Here is a 17,184-nt window from a genome sequence, read left to right on the forward strand (position 1 = left end):
TTCACACTCACTTTACTGAATACATTGCAGTTTAAAGAGGTGAGTTACAAAATCTGACCTGCCTTAAAGTGTCCTGAGATTCTGGAGCTTCCATTTGGTAATAAACATACTGTGGAAGGGTGGTGGGTAATTCACTAGCACACGAGACAGAACAGTTGTACTTGGAACACCGCCCAGGTGCCCAGTTTTAGCAATTTCACTGTTTTACCCGCAGAGGGCACTGTTGTCCGTGGGCTGCCTATCAACAATGATAAACAGCACCACGGAAATACCAAAGCTGGTAAGTTGAATGAACTGCGGGCGCACTCGCAGGTGCTCAGAATAATTAGAGAACAGAAGGCGAAAAGAACAAGGGAAAATAAAACAGTAATAAAACTACAAATAAACGACCCAGATCACCGTCCTACTCTGGCAGCTCCCTGCCTGCTCTAAACAATAGTTCGGGGTCTGCCCAGGGGTTCCCCGCTGTCACTCTCTGGCTTGTTCGCTGTTCCCAGCTGGTATCTTCGTCCTTGACCAGCGCTTCAGCACACACAGAGTGTCTACAAAGGCAGACCTGAGGAAACAGCAGAGCGTTATTTTATAGGACCAACAATCTCCCAAGACGCGCCTCTCAGCCATTCACCCACTTTCCCACCTCCCCGTGTCACTGCCATGACGCACAGACGGTTGTTGGACGACTGCCGCCCTCTTCCTGCAGCCCGTGAACACGCCAGCAGAGTCAGCACAGATCTCTCCCTGTTACACATACTATTAACTAAAAGGCTCAAAACCATAGGCTGTGCACGTCCTTTGGTTAGTAGCTGCTAGTCTGTTTTTCATTCAAGAGTTTCCTTCAGTTTTCTTGACAGTGTTTGAAGATTCGATATTCGGCCGAATCTGTTGACATGGATTAGGTATTAGGCCTAATGCCAAAAACTTGGATTTGGTGTATCCCTAAAATACCCCAAGCTTAAAAAGGTAAGTTTAAAAATGCAAGTGTTATACAGACTCTATTTACCCACTATTTTTTATATGTAATTGGATAAGCAGTTCAGTAGATAAATATAAAAATGTAAGTGTGACATACAGTCATTCAGGCAGACAGATTGACAACCTTGACATACTTTAGCCTTGATAGATAATGATACGCAACCCACTCTACCCCCCAGCAGGGATCTGCATCCCAAGCTGGAAATAATAACATTGTATTTTAGTACTGTTGATAGGGGGTCAAAGCCAGACAAATTGCTTCAAATTTTGAAAATCACAATCTTGCAATTGAATTGCTTTTAAGATCTGTTGGCTGTAATGGGCAATACTTTTCAGCAGGTCCCTGCTGTTTAATTTTGTAAGGAGTTAATTGAGACGAAGAGAAATTATTATCAGATCTTGCCTAGAGATGAGTAGGACTTAATTTAATTCACTCAACAAAGATAGCTTCTATGTTTGTCATCATTTTAAATGAACACTTATAAGGTTTATTTTTTGTTGCCGAAAACATTATCAAAGCGTTTACTCCACACCTGTTTTATTTAAAGAGATATATTTAAAGAGATATACAAAATTAGAACCAAAAAGCTAACAATAAAATATAAGTGCTCTTAAGCACTCTCAATGTGTCTGTTTCTCATTTTGTGACATTTACATGGTTTTATTCTTCTCTCAAAACACAGGAGAAACGTTTTGAAAATATAGCCATGGTGTACAGTATAAAGGAATCAGTTCATGTACCTTTTATCTGATTATCCCCGACTGGTTCTCATTGTCTTAGCTACTTATCTACAGTATAAGCACCCCAGAACTTCTGCTCCTCTGTGTCTCTGACCTGACATGTAAACAAATAAACCAGGATTAAATAACTAAATAATTAGCTCATCTCTGTTTATGTGCTCTTAAGAAACTTCCCCAATGACAGAGGGAAACATTGTTTTAAATAATGCTCCAGAATATCTCCAAGGTTTTGAGAAAGACTCCAGTGTTGGACCACAGTGCTCCGATCTAAAAAAAGCACTCCTGTGTTATTTTTCTTCACAGAGGATTGCAAAAGGAAATATTTGGCTCTATGCCCTCCTTTATAAATGACAGAGGGGATTAAATTCGCACACCTGGTCATCATAGCCTGTGCTCACAGATTCTCCATCAGTATAATTACTCTAACCAATAAAAACCTTAAAAAATTGTAACACTCCAGTATTTAAACCCCTTATTAATTTACTTCTGGGTTTTGCACATGTGTTGGGACACCAATTACTTGAACTTCACATTTAAATAATAAATCAATATTGATATCTGCACATACAATGCAAACACTTTTATTTTATTTTTTTTAAACTGCACTAAAAAACGGTTCTATTCTCATTGATTTTCCAAGGAGGGGAAGGGAGCTTAGATGTAATTGCAAATCATGCTCACATTTTGTTTTTGGTAATCTCCTACAACAGCTGTTCCCAAATCTGCCCCTTATGGTCTCGTTATTTGAAGAAACTAATTTAGTACCTGGCTGGAAAAAATATCTGGACTGGAGTGGATCTCGAGGGCCAGAGTTAAGAACAACTGACCTATGGTATTGCTTATTACTTTTATAGCATTAGATGGCTTGTTATTAAATTGAATTAAGTGGTACAAAAAATGGCTATAAATATCCTTTATTGTGTCTGTGCAATTTCTGTAGCGAAAATAAATGTAGTTTATAATAAAGATTTTGTAAATGGTATTACATATAGTATTTATTGTTTGTTTAAAATAAAATTCATCATTTTACACTGGTTTTGAATACTTGCACAGTAAGTTCACACAGAAATACAGTTGTAATTTCTATTAATTAATATTATTCTGCTGAAATCGTCTCCCTCTTAAACTCAGTGACAAAAACAACAAACACATTTACCAGTTTTGCACAGTCCTTATGCCTGCTGTTGCTAAGTGACATAATAAAGAAAAGTTGTAGAGCATGGGGTCAAACTGATGAATATTCATTGAGCATCAACAGTTACATTTGATATTTATCAAAATAATAAATTGATGTGAATCATGTATTTTTTTTTTTTTTAAATGTAGTAAATCACCAATTATTTTACTATTTTCTCCCAATTTGGCATATCCAATTTTTTTTTGTCTCAATGTGCCGCCAGCTGACTGCTTTTTTTCACACTGCAGACTGACTGTGCAGCCACCTCAGAGCTACAGCATTGGAGGACAACACAGCTCTGGGCAGCTTACAGGCAAGCCCGCAGGCAACCGACCAGACTACAGGGCAACCGACCAGACTACAATTTTTGATCGCACTTATTGTGTTATATGCTGGTTGGCCCGTTTTTATTTATTTTGTAAACTCTGGTTTATATACCGGTTGGCCGATATTTCTGTATACAGAACTAAGTCAAACTGTACCACTTTGGAAATCTGGGGAGGAGTAAAAGAAAGATATACTCCTGATATACAGCAGTATTCAAGCTGACTAAGTGATTCAAAACCATCAAAAATAATTCTCACATACTAGTACATAAATGTCATATTAGAGGTGTCTTTTTAGACAGCTTGTAACAGAGATGGCTTGCGGGTGACGTCAGACCAGGAAATGCAGAGACACAGTATTGTGGTTGAATGTGCTGGTGCACAGATTTAATAAATAAACAAAAAATGTTTAACAACAAACCACTCAAAGTAAAAGGCCCGATGGCCAAACGAAACAGACAAACAAAACCCACGTACCAAACCCCAAAACAAGTATTGTGCTGCTCCTTTCAGCACAAGTAGCAATTGTTTTATATGTTATGATTTATTTCTCCTGACTCTCTTTTTCCCATTATCTTCACACTGAACCCCCAACCTCAAGTACAAGATCTGTGACTTTTTAAATACAGCTGTGCAGGGATTCAATTGCTTATCATTGAATCTGGCTCCGGTATGGTCTGCACATGAACTAATTGTGACTTCCCCGTGCCCACATACAAACATACATTTTACATCACCTGTGCTAAATAACCCAAACTAATCAAAAATAAACCACATCTATCCAGGGGCAAGAGGTACCACGTGACATAGCTACACAAAATTAAAGGATAATAATTGACCCCCTGTGACAAAGTGCCCACCCTTTGGTATTTATTCATGTATGGTTTCATTTGTTATTATTATTATATAAATATTATGTTTTTGTGCAGATGGACGAAAGCCATCCTACATGATTATTTATTATTTGAGATGACGGTGAAAAGCTGTGCATTTGTGTTTTGTTTATTTATTTAAAAAACCACGGTGACCATCTCCCAAGTTAATCAGAGTCTAAGTTTGTGAATCAGAAATAACAATTGTTAGACTTGCTGGTGTATTAACCAGCACGATACTTGTTAGTGGTTTTTTTGTTTGTTTGGCCAACATACCCTTTTGTTTTGTGTCTTTTGTTTTTGTTCAAGTATTTATTTTTCATTCAATTAAAATACCAGTGCAGCAGCTCCGTTTGTCCATACCGTCCTTATTTGTTTTCTGTTGCTTCTTCCTGGTCTGTGACATCACTGCATCTACACACTGCAACCACTCTGCCACACCCCCTGAACAAATTAACATTTTAGAGGTAGATGTAAAGATACACGCAAAACCCCCATAATGCTACAAATGCAGCATATGTAAAGAATGGTGTTCACCAGGCATTCTGCACCCGCTATCAAGTTTGCACTTTGCCATCATTAATCCATTAAATTTATACTGAAATGTATTCAAATGAAGAAAAGAGCATGAAATTGGGCAGGATCTGGATACTAAGCGGGCACACACATTATAATGTGATGTAAGGATTTTGCCTTGCACTTAGGCAATTGCTGACCATTCAGGGTGGCTGCTGTAACACACTTCCTGATGCGGTGACACTTGGCTCTTGTCGGAAGAGAAGGGCAAAATGAGAAGGGTGAGACGAAGAAGACCCTGTATATTCAATCCCAGGTTCACTTTGTTTGGGATGACAGAGGATGCAGTGCTAAAGCATTATGGTCTCACTCTGCTGGTCATCCTAGACCTAATAGCTGAATTGAGGGATGAGCTAGACTATCTATCCCTGCACATGTGAAACCTCTGGGCTGCAAGTGCGGCCTCTAATAATTGCAGATCATTATTTTGTGTGTTGAGCAATTTTCATTGCTCTTAAGCTTACAAAAAGGGTGCAGTGCAAACAATTGCCTGGCTGCAGGTCTCCTGACCTCCCCCACAATCTCCGGCAGCGAAACTGCTGCTGGGGTTGGTGGTCTCCAGACCTCCTCCCCCTTCTTCATGGCCGGCAGCTCCCCTTGGTGGGGCTCCGGCCACAGTACTTCCTGCTGCGATGCGGAGCAACAGGCAGCCCCAGATGATGCAGAGCGGCTGGCAACCCCAGGCGAAGCAGTCCCAGCGACCCCAGGCGATGCTGAGCGGCTGGCAACCCCAGGCGAAGCGGGAGCCTCGGCGACCCCAGGCGAAGCGGGACCCTCGGCGACCCCAGGCAAAGCGGAGGAAAAACAGACAACCCCAAGCGAAGCGAGACCCTCTACGACCCCAGGCGAAGCGAGACCCTCTGCGACCCTAGGGGATAAAAGAGAGAGAGAAGCTGCCCCAGGCGATGCAGAGCGACAGGCAGCCCCAGGCGATGCAGAAGTAGCCTCCTTGGACGGTGCGAGGCAGGCATCCCCGGGCAGTGCAGACGTGGCATCCCTGGACGGAACGGATGTGGCATCCTGCCCTGCTCCCTCCAATGCTGAAAGGAGAAGGAGCTCCTGCTTCTCTCCCTCTAGCAGGGTTGGAGACAGAGGCAGCTCCTGCTGCTCTGCTCCTGTGATGGTGGGGGAAGTGATACAGCAGGCATTCATCCTCTGCTGGTGGGGGTGGCGGAGGCAGAGGCAGCTCCTGCTGCTCTCCTTGTGATGGTGGGGGAAGTGATACCAGCAGGCATTCATCCTCTGCTAGTGGGGGTGGCAGAGGCAGAGGCAGCTCCTGCTCCTCCCCTTCTGGCGGCCAAGGCGGACGGGGCTCCTCCCCTTCTGGCGGCCAAGGTGGAAGGGGCTCCTCCCCTTCTGGCGGCCAAGGCGGACGGGGCTCCTCCCCTTCTACCGGCCAAGGCGGACGGGGTTCCTTCCCTTCTGGCTGCGAAGGCGGACGGGGCTCCTCCCCTTCTGCTGGAGGAAAGGGAACCAGCAGGCTCTCTCCCTCTGCTGGTGGCAGTGGTTGATGCTAAGGCAGCAGGCATTCTTCTGGTGGGAGGGGGAAGTTAGCTGGGAAATGGCTCCACTCCCCACAGATGCAGCAACAATACCGTACTCCCATGCTGTGGAGGAAGGCTGCCCATCCATCCTCCTCCTGTGGCTGTGGCTCTGTTTCCACCTCTTCTTCCTGAGGTGGGGAGTGGTGGTAGTCGGGCAACACGTGCCCGACCTTGCCAACTTCAAAACATCAGTTCTCCCCCCTCAAGCAGGTCAGGCAGACGTCCACCTTGCTGGATGCATGGTGGGGCTTGCAACCAGCCCCGCGCTGCTGCTTCTGCCGCTGCTTCGTTCCCATCCTTTCCTCCAAAAAAATAACGATTAATTAAAAAAAAAAAAACTAAACTGCTGTACCCCTCTGCTGTACCTCTTCTGGCCTGAGCTCAGGAGGTGCTGGTGATCCCGTGCTGGACACCATGTGTCACAGAGACGGCGTTGCGGTGACCCAGACCAGAAGGAAGCACAACCAGAAAAGAGATACGGTGCAGTGGCGCATGCGCCGTTTTATTAATTAACAAAATAATTAAATAAAATATTTGAACAAAAATAAACACTTGCTCACAGAGCACAAATAAAACAATTAAACAGAATAAATCGCGAACACAAAATAAATGCTAAGGTCAGGCTGAGCAACTGCCTTCACTGATCCTTATTTTCTTTTGTTTTTAAATCTCTCTCTCGCCTCTCCCGTTCTCCACTTCTGAACACCCTCCTCGAACATGGAGAGCTGCAGGCTTTTTATACAGGTGACCTTTTGCACGGGTTTTAATAAGGTGGATGGGGCTTCACATCCACACTGCAAAACAAAATGCATGGCGGTTCGCCGTCATTTATAAACAAATATATTTTTAAAACAATAACACAAAAATGCACAGCTGCACCGTCATACAAAATAATAAACAAAACACACGGCGGATCGCCGTCATCTATAAACAAACATTAAACAATAAACAAATACAAACTAACACAGGGGAGGAGGAGAAGACCCCATTCTAAAATAAACACTGTGCAGGGCTGCTCGCCCTGTTACACAGGGTTAGAATGAAATTGGTCGTCTAGAAAGGGGGCAGAGCTACGATACACTAAATCACCAAGGGGTCATGATTGACTGTACAAAAGGGGGCGTAGCAAAGTGATCTGTTCCTTTGTATGGTTAAAGCTGAACCGGAAGAATTACTGTTTGTTAATATTAGACGGCTGAACACTATCCGGAGCTTTCGCCAGTGCCAACAGATATCCATACATCCATAAACTGTATTTACACCACAAGCACAAAATCACTCACTGTGGACTTGTGTTTGTGTTTTGTGTTATGTGTGGGTGTTTAGGAAAACCAGACTGTTATTATTTCGGGACCAACCTGTGGATTAAAACACAGCAATACACGCCACTGTATTGTCTGTTGTCATTGTTATTGTTTACTGCTGTTTTGTCATCAGACTTTGGATTGTACAAATAAACTATCATTGCACCTGGATTATCGTTGTCTGTCTGTTCATTGATCACTGCTGCATTCCTGCACCTGCACACTGTTAAGCACTGTAGCAGGGAGAGATCTGTGCTGACTCTGCTGGCGTGTTCATGGGCTGCAGGAAGAGGGCGGCAGTCGCCCAACAACCACCTGTGAGTAATGGCAGTGACACGGGGAAATGGGAAAGTGGGTGTGTGGACTTTCCCCCTCTCTGAATGGCTGAGAGGCGAGTCTTGGGAGATTGTTGGTCCTATAAAATAATGCTCTGCTGTTTCCTCAGGTCTGCCCTTACAGACGAGCTGAGAGTGCGGAAACTCTGGTTGCGGACCGAGAACCAGCCGGGAGAGAAAAAGACACGAAAGTGTCACAGTGAGACAATGAGAGCGGGGAACCCTTGGGCAGACCCCTTAAAAATATAGCAGAGCAGGCTAGGTAGCCGGCAGCGTAGGACAGGATATTGCTGCAGAGTGCAGCACCTTTTATTTGTAGTTTTGTTATTGTGTTATTTTGTCCCTTGTTATTTTTGCCTTCTGTTTTCATTGTTATTTCTTTGAGCATCTGCAAGGCGCCGGTATTGTGTACCATCGCTTGGTATGCCCGTGGTTCTGTTTACCATCGTTGGTAAATCAGACAACGGACCCACATCGCCATCTGCGGGATAAACTGAAAAACAGCACCCCGAAAATAAAACTGGGCACCTGTGCGGTGTTGCCAAATCAACCTGTCTGTCTCCTGTGTCAGTGAATTACCCACCACCCTTTCACAAGCACATTGCCACAACATGTTATTTGAATTATATAGATTCAGTAAATGATATACAGTGACTGTGACAGCTATCTGCAAAGGAACTTCAAATTCTGCATCAACATTTTCAGTGAGGGACCTCTGTGTCTTCCAGTGGTCATCTGTGTAAACTGGGTAATGATGGTGCCCCAGCTAAAGAAGTTCAAAATGCATGCAGGTGCAAGTAGCAGTTGATTCATAAGAACATAAGAACATAAGAGAGTTTATAAACGAGAGAAGGCCATTTGGTCCATCTTGCTCATTTGGTTGTTAGTAGCTTATTGATTCCAGAATCTCATCAAGCAGCTTCTTGAAGGATCCCAGGGTGTCAGCTTTAGCAGCATTACTGGGGAGTTGATTCCAGACCCTCACGATTCTCTGTGTAAAAAAGTGCCTCCTATTTTCTGTTCTGAATGCCCCTTTGTCTAATCTCCATTTGTGACCCCTGGTCCTTGTTTCTTTTTTCAGGTCGAAAAAGTCCTTTGGGTCCACATTGTCAATACCTTTTAGAATTTTGACTGCTTGAATTAGGTCGCTGCGTAGTCTTCTTTGTTCAAGACTGAACAGATTCAATTCCTTTAGCCTGTCTGCATATGACATGCCTTTTAAACCTGGAACAATTCCTTCTTTTTTCAACTCTTTTTAGAGCAGCAATATCTTTTTTATAGCGAGGTGACCAGAACTGAACACAATATTCAAGATGAGGTCTTACTCCTAAGTCTTTTTCATAGATTCCTTCTTCAATTTCAGTATCTTCCATATGATATTTATAATGCACATTTTTATTTCCTGCATGCAGCACCTTACACTTTTCCCTATTAAAAGTCATTTGCCATGTGTCTGCCCAGTTCTCAATCTTGTCTAGATCATTTTGAATGACCTTTGCTGCTGCAATAGTGTTTGCCACTCCTCCTATTTTTGTGTCGTCTGCAAATTTAACAAGTTTGCTTACTATACCAGAATCTAAATCATTCACTTAGATTAGGAATAACAGAGGACCTAATACTAATCCCTGTAGTACTCCACTGGTTACCTCACTCCATTGTGAAGTTTCTCCTCTAATCAGTACTTTCTGTTTTCTACATGTTAACCACTCCCTAATCAATGTACATGTGTTTCCTTGAATCCCAGCTGTGTTCAGTTTGAGAATTAATCTTTAATGCAGGACTTTGTCAAAAGCTTTCTGGAAATCTAAATAAACCATGTCTTATTCTTTGCAATTATCCATTACACTATGTAAAACCATTTTTGTTCCTGGGTAGTAAGTGTTATTTCCTAATTACTTATGCCTCAAAAGTATAGAAAATGGCTTTTATTCCCCACAAACTTTGCTTTTGTGACCAGGACAGTGATATTTCAAAATATCACTATTTCCAATGGGAAAACGGGCAAATGTGTGTCTTTTCGTACACATAAAGTCAGAAAAAAACAAAATATGAATCCAAATTAACATATATTTATACTAAAGTAAATACAAAGACGACTACAAAAGATTTAGAAGTGAGTAGTTTTTCAAGATTTACGATTATACTGTATACATTTTGGATCTTGTTATAGTTTCCATAAGTTTGCATATAATAGAAGTCAGGCTTATTGATCTGTAGTTACCTGGTTCAGTTTGGTTTCCCTTTTTGTGGATCGGTATTACGTTTGCAATTTTCCAATCTGTCGGTACCACCCCTGTGTCAAGAGACTGTTGTATGATCTTGGTTAGCAGTTTGTAAATAACTTCTTTTATTTATTTGAGTACTATTGGGAGGATCTCATCCGGCCCAGGGGATTTGTTTATTTTAAGAGCTCCTAGTCCCTTTAACACTTTTGCCTCGGTTATGCTAAAGTTGTTTAAAACTGGATAGGAGCTGAATGACATGTGGGGCATGTTGTCCATATCCTCCTTTGTAAAAACTTGTGAAAAGTAATAATTTAATATATTTGCTATTTTTTTTCTTCATCTATGATTTTGCCATTTGTACCTCTTAGACATTTAACCTCCTCTTTGATTGTTCTCTTGCTGTTGTAATATTGGAAAAACATTTTGGAATTGGTTTTAGCTCCCTTAGCAATGTTTATTTCTATTTCTCTCTTGGCCTTTCTAACTTCTTTTTTGACTTGTGTTTGCAATTCCATATACTCTTTCTGTGTACTTTCTTTTTGGTCCCTTTTTAACGCTCTGTAAAGTGTCTTTTTTCGCTGAATATTTTTTTTAATTGATCTATTACATCATTTTCGTAATTCAGCTTTACATTTAGATTTGTCTGCCTTAGGGATGTAATTGTTTTGCGCCTCTAGTACTACATTTTTTGAAGAACAGCCATCCTTTTTCTGTGGATGTTTTCTCTATTTTACTCCAAGCTACTTCTGTTAGATCTTTGTTTCATACCTTCATTATTTGCTTTTCTAAAATTGTAAACCTTAGCTTTAGTCATTACTTTTGGGGTTTTAAAAAGCACTTCAAATGAGACCATTTTGTGGTCTGAGTTTGCCAGTGGTTCTCTGACCTGTGTTTTTGTTATTCTATCTTCGTTATTTGAAAAGACTAAATCAAGGCATGCCTCCCCTCTAGTCGGTGCCTTGACAAATTGTGTTAGGAAGCAGTCATTTGTTTTTTCCACCATTTCAATTTCATCCTTCGTGCTCCCAACCGAGTTTTCCCATTTTATATGGGGGAATTTGAAATCCCCCATTAGTATGGTTTCTCCTTTGCTACAAGCATTTCTAATGTCATTGTACAACAGATTATTTTGCTCACCGTCTGAATCTGGCAGTCTATAGCATGATCCTATTATTATGCCCTTTGAATTTTTGTCCGTTATTCTGACCCATATTGATTCGGCTTTGTTTTCTTTGTCCAGGTTTAACATCTGGGCTTCAAGACTGTTTCTTATGTATAGCTCTACCCCTCCTCCTCTTCTGTCCTGCCTGTCTTTCCTATACAGTGTATACCCACAAATATTATATTCGTCTCCATCACTCTCAGACAACCAAGTTTCTGTAACACCTGTCACATCACAATTACTTGTTAGTACAGTAGCTTCAAGTTCTAAAATTTTGTTTCAAATGACTCAACCTGCTTAGTACGTGGATTCTGTTGCTGTTTGTCATTAGAAGGAACAAAACAAAATAGCGATTGGTAGAGAAATTTGAATGCTTGTTTGGTAAGTACATTTCAATGCTTGTTTGCTGATGTAGCTACATCAGCTGGTTGAAATAATTAATTATAAATCTGCAGGACAGTATAAATTGGAAAACAGTGACTTAGAACACCAGCCATTCTAAATGACAGCCATTCTAAGGGCCACACGTCCAAGGGCAGTCTGAGCTGTGGCAGTCAAAGTGAGGACAGATGGAGCAAGGACCTTTTTATAAATTCTCCCAGTGGTTACTAGATGCCTCATTCCCACTCTGACACCTAACGTCTGGATCCCCTGGACAAAGCGTGCTCACTGTCTCCTCTCCTAGAATGAACACTGGTAAGTGCCTACTCCAGATACTGCTACTAACTCCTTCTCCCCCTACACTGCCTGCTACAAATTGTAAATTCTCCTTCCTAAATTGCCATTCTCTGAGTGACAAATCTCTGCTTCTTAATGAATGGATGCTAATCTTGATCTTCTCTGTCTAGTTGAAACCTGGCACTCTGTAAAGAACATGCACTATGGATATTCCTTCTTTGACAAACCTTGCCTCACTGGCCGAAGCAGTGGCTGCTGTTATTGCAAATTCTGTGCTCATTTCCTCAGTTCTTTCTTTGCCAGCCTTTTCTTCATTTGAGCATCTCACCATCAAGCTACCCTCTCCCATGTCCCTCACCCTTGCTGTTATCTACCATCCACCAAAGAATAATTCAGTTTTTATTGCTATGTTTTTAGAATTGTCACTTCTACTAACAAAATCCTACTCAGGGTTCTCCCCAGGCCTTTTCAGCTTAAAAACCTGCTTAGAAACCCAATCTGCCCGTCTTGCAAATGCTACTGTGCCTTTAACAATAAGGATTGATTGTGCTTCTAGCAGGCTAGATCAGTTGCACGTTGCTGGGTGAAAAATAAAATAAAAAATCTTGGAACCACATAACAGCTGTGTTACGTCTTGACACAACATTTAACCAATCATAGAGTCAAAGGGGCAGGTTTTCTGTGTTAAGCACTTCCAGAGGCTAAAACGTAAAAAAATGACTGCTAAAAAAATAACTAATTATTTTCAAAGCAAAAATAGTGACAATGAATGCAGGGGGTCAAAATAAGCCAGCTATTGGCGCAATCCACAGCCCAATGCTATATTTGCACTGGCTACTTTATTAAAGAAATATTAAGATTATTTTTGGATATTATCATTCAGTCCATTTTTTGTGTTATTATTGTAATGTAAGGTGATATATAGCACATAAAAGCTATACATATGCACCAAAAAAGGAATAAAAAGAAAACATATTCCTTTTGTTGTGAAATCGTAACAATATGTACCCAGGTGCTTGTGAGAGATGAGGGGGTTCATTTATAGAGGCTGTACGCCATTAAGAAGAAAGACGTGATGGGATTTCAGCTGTTGTCAGCTGACATACAAATGCTTAAGTGCAGAGCTGCTGGATTATTACACTCTGGTTTCATGCAACAGGTATGATGGTGACCAAGTGTGTGTGAGTACTGTTAATTGAAGCAATAAGCTCAATAATTAAGGTAAAAAGGAAGTGAAAAGGTTACCTTTTTTTTTTTTTTTTGAAGTCCAATAACCCTACGTTATCTTAGAAAGTTTATTTTTCCATTAAAAGTGCTCCCAGGTATAATGTTCTGCCGCCCGGCTGTACAGAATTCCTGGGGAGAACCCTGCTACTCCTAGGTATCTTCAACATCCATGTTGACTTGCCTGCTTCCCCCCTATTTTCCAATTTCAACACACTTCTGGACTGTCTTGGGGGTCTCTCAATCTGTCAATGTCCCCACTTACACCAGTGGACATACCCTGGATCTGTTCATCACCAGGTATCTTGACCTCTCCAATCTCTCCATCTCAGATATCTCTCTCTATGACCATTCTTTTCACTTAATCTTCCTGCTCCTTCATCCGCTACTGATATGGTTATTTCCTTCCATCCCAAGAATCTGTTGTACCCTCTAACGGGTACTCTCTCATCTTCGGTTGACGATGTAGTGACCCTCTACAATGCCACCCTTACTCGACCATCGACACCATTGCCCCTGCTTATAACCAGAAATGTCATGAAACTGCCCATGGTACACCCTAGAACTTTGATTGCTTAAATCTGCCTGCCGCAAGCTTGAGCACAAGTGGAGGTTGTCTGGACTAACGGTTCACAGAGAGATCTGGACCGGCCATCTCAGTAGCTACAGATGAGCGCTCGCTGATGCCAGGGTGAAGTACTTCTCTGAAATCATAACTATTGGACACGGTAAACCCAATGTTTTCTTTAATACCATTGAGCAAATCCTTCATCTAGCCACTGATAGATCCATCTCTTGTTCATCCTCCTCTCTTAACTGTTATGATTTCTCTTTCTTTCGGAAGAAAATTGGCAACATCTATGCTACGCTCTCCCGTCACAAACCCAGTCTACTACTTGACCACCTTGACTCTCTCCAGTTACCTCTCCTGCTCTCTCCTTTTTCTCTTCTCTCTCCATTGCTAATGTCTTCGGCCTACTGTTGAAATCAACTACTGCCATGTGCCCCCTGGAACCCTGGCAGACTAATCTTGCCCGTCTCTGTGCTTCTGATCTTGCTCCTTCCATTATGCACACTCTCAACCTGTTCCTGCTGCCCTCAAGCTTGCCCGAGTTACACCAGTACTGAAAAAACCCTACCTCGACCTGGCTGTCTTATCTAATTTCCGTCTGTCACAAAGACGGCCGGAGTGGGGGACGTCAGACCAAAAACAGGAACTAGGAAATAAACAGAGAGGTGGAGTTTTGGAGAAGCTGAGCGCAAGTGAGCGCTCAGCTTCTCCAATTTAATGAACTAACAGAACAGTAAATTAAAAGGTTGTAACAAACAAAAACACAGGACACGGCACTGGTAGCCAAAATAAACAGACAAACAAAACAGACTAACACTAAACAACACGGTGAGCTGATATTTTACTTTACGTTATTATTTTATTATTATTACCTCCATCTCAACACCATTCTCCACTCACCGAACACACAACCGAGTGAGTGAAAACATGCTGCTTTTATGCAGCTGTACTGAGACTCGATTGCAAGTCAATCATTCAATTGGAGTCGCGGTACAACTGCACGTGAATTAATAAAGTGCAATTTCCTGTGCTCACATATTATTACTTTTTACAATCCTCTTGGCTAAATACAAATATACATTTTAAACTCTCCTTTTACACAGATCCGTTTATATCCCGTGTACTAATGACTATATACCAACATTAACATACAACATATAACACAAAATACACACAGGGACGGGCACTTTGCCACACCGTCCCATCTCCAATCTTCCTTTTCTCTCCAACTCTCGAAAAGACTGTAGCCAGTCAGCTGATGAAACATCTCACAGGTAACAACCTGCTTGAGTCTCTGCAGTCTGTCTTTTGGCCATATCACAGTATTGAAACTGCTCTGCTCTGGATTGTAAATAATCTCCTGCTTAATGTTGATGCTGCTGCTCCCTCTGTGTTTGTCCTTGACCTAACAGCTGCTTTTGACACCATAGATTATAGCATTCTTCTTGACCATCTTCAGAAGTATGCTGGGATCTCTAGATCCTGTCTCTCCTGGATGTCCTCTTACATATTTAGACACATGCATCTGTTTTCTGTGCTGGATGTGCTCAAGGGTCTATTCTTGGGCATCTTCTCTTTAACATCTACATGCTTCCCTACATCACATCATCCGCCAACATAGCCTCATGTTTCAGTCCTAAACTGATGACACCCAGCTCTACTTAAAACTCGAACCTGGAAGCCCCTCTGCCATGGTCCGGCTTTCAACTTGCATTTGAGGCCTGGATGCCTTCCAATTTTCTTCAGCTCAAAACTAGCAAATCTGAACTCCTTCTAGTAGGATCTAAAACTCAACATAAGAATCTCAATATAGCTACCCTGAACCTCGGAAACTGTCTGCTGCTGCCTTCCCCCACAGTACAAAGCCTTGGTGCCCACATCTCCGTGGTCAAATTTTTATTCTATCATCTTCAAAACACCTCCAAAGTCCGTCCCTATCTTTCCCTCCTGGACGCAGAGATACTCTGTCATGCTTTTGTCTCCTCTCGACTTGACTACTGCAACTCTCTCTATGGTGGTCTCCCTACTGCAGCTAGTTCAGAATGACGCAGCCAGGATTCTCATCGGATGTAAAAAACGTGAACACATCACTTTCCATCTTGCCCAGCTGCAATGGCTACCTGTAAAGTTCAGGATTACTTTAAAAACGCTCCTGCTCACCTACAATGCCCTTCATCACATAGGTCCTGAGTATCTCTTCAACCTGCTGACCCACTATGTCCCTGCCCACAAGAGGTCCTCTGACTCTGGCCTGCTTGCTATCCCCAAGCTAAAGTGCACCACACTTGGAGAACGATTGTTTAGCTTCATGGCTCCGACTCTTTGGAACTCTCTTCCAGCTTTGGTGTGTGATGTTCCCACTGTCGCTCGCTTTAAATCAGCTCTCAAAACCCAGGTTGTTCTCTCTTGCTTTCCATGCTCTTTAAGCCTGATATCTGTTATTAGCTGTTGTGTTGTTGCTAACGTTAACATTGCTAACAAAACGTTAAAATAAACCGCTGTCACATAATTGGTACAAATAATATTGAGATGGTGCAAGAAAATATTTTTGATTATATGTACCATTCAGCTAGATATTAAATTGATTTTAAAACATTCTTTACAGTGAAATTGACCTTGAAATAAAGCTGCGATAGCACAGAATAAGCAATACCATTTAGATTCAAGTAGTGAGTAATGATTACCTATCTTAATCTCCATTAAATGTAGATGTGCGCTATCTAATAGTCTTATGTGAATTAAACATACTTAATCACATGACCTACTTACCCAGATCGAAAAACGAACTAGGAGAAAATTAAAAAAAAATTATTGCCTGCAATTTTTTCATATCAGTTATAATGTGTCATTATTTACCTGGGTTATGGATTGAATTAATATGTTGATAATATCCTGTTTATGCACCTGCACTAATGATCCACACATGCTATGTCCTTTTTGTGAATCTCAACTATTTTTCCTAAGATACAGTGCCGAGAAAAAGTTTGTGAAACCCAATGATAATTATGGAAATTCCATAGTTTTACCATGATAGCCTTCTTGAATCAAAACCAGTCTTTTCTTAAATATCCAATATGGTTTATATTAACCAATTCCATGTATTTTGAAATAAAATTATGTATGAATTAGACAAATAATGAGTAATTAAGATTCAGGGTATGTGAAAAGTAAGTTAACCCCAGGTTTTATCAGCTCAGTTAAGGGGATAATTAAAATCAGGTGTTTAAATAATTAGGTAGATCTTCAGGGGTGAGTTTGGCAGAACCCACCCTATATAAAGATCAGGAACTTTCTTGAGTTTGGTCTTCACCATACAAGTGTGTGGAAACATCATGTCACAATCAAAAGAAATCTCAGAGGACCTCAGAAAAACAGTTATTGATGCTCATCAGCCTAGAAAGGGTCTCAAAACCATTTGTAAGGATTTGGGGGTCCACCAATCCACTATCAGACAGATGGAGAAACAAATGGAGAAAG

Source organism: Polyodon spathula, chromosome 6 (genome assembly GCF_017654505.1).
Source record: "Polyodon spathula isolate WHYD16114869_AA chromosome 6, ASM1765450v1, whole genome shotgun sequence".
Taxonomy (NCBI): domain Eukaryota; kingdom Metazoa; phylum Chordata; class Actinopteri; order Acipenseriformes; family Polyodontidae; genus Polyodon; species Polyodon spathula.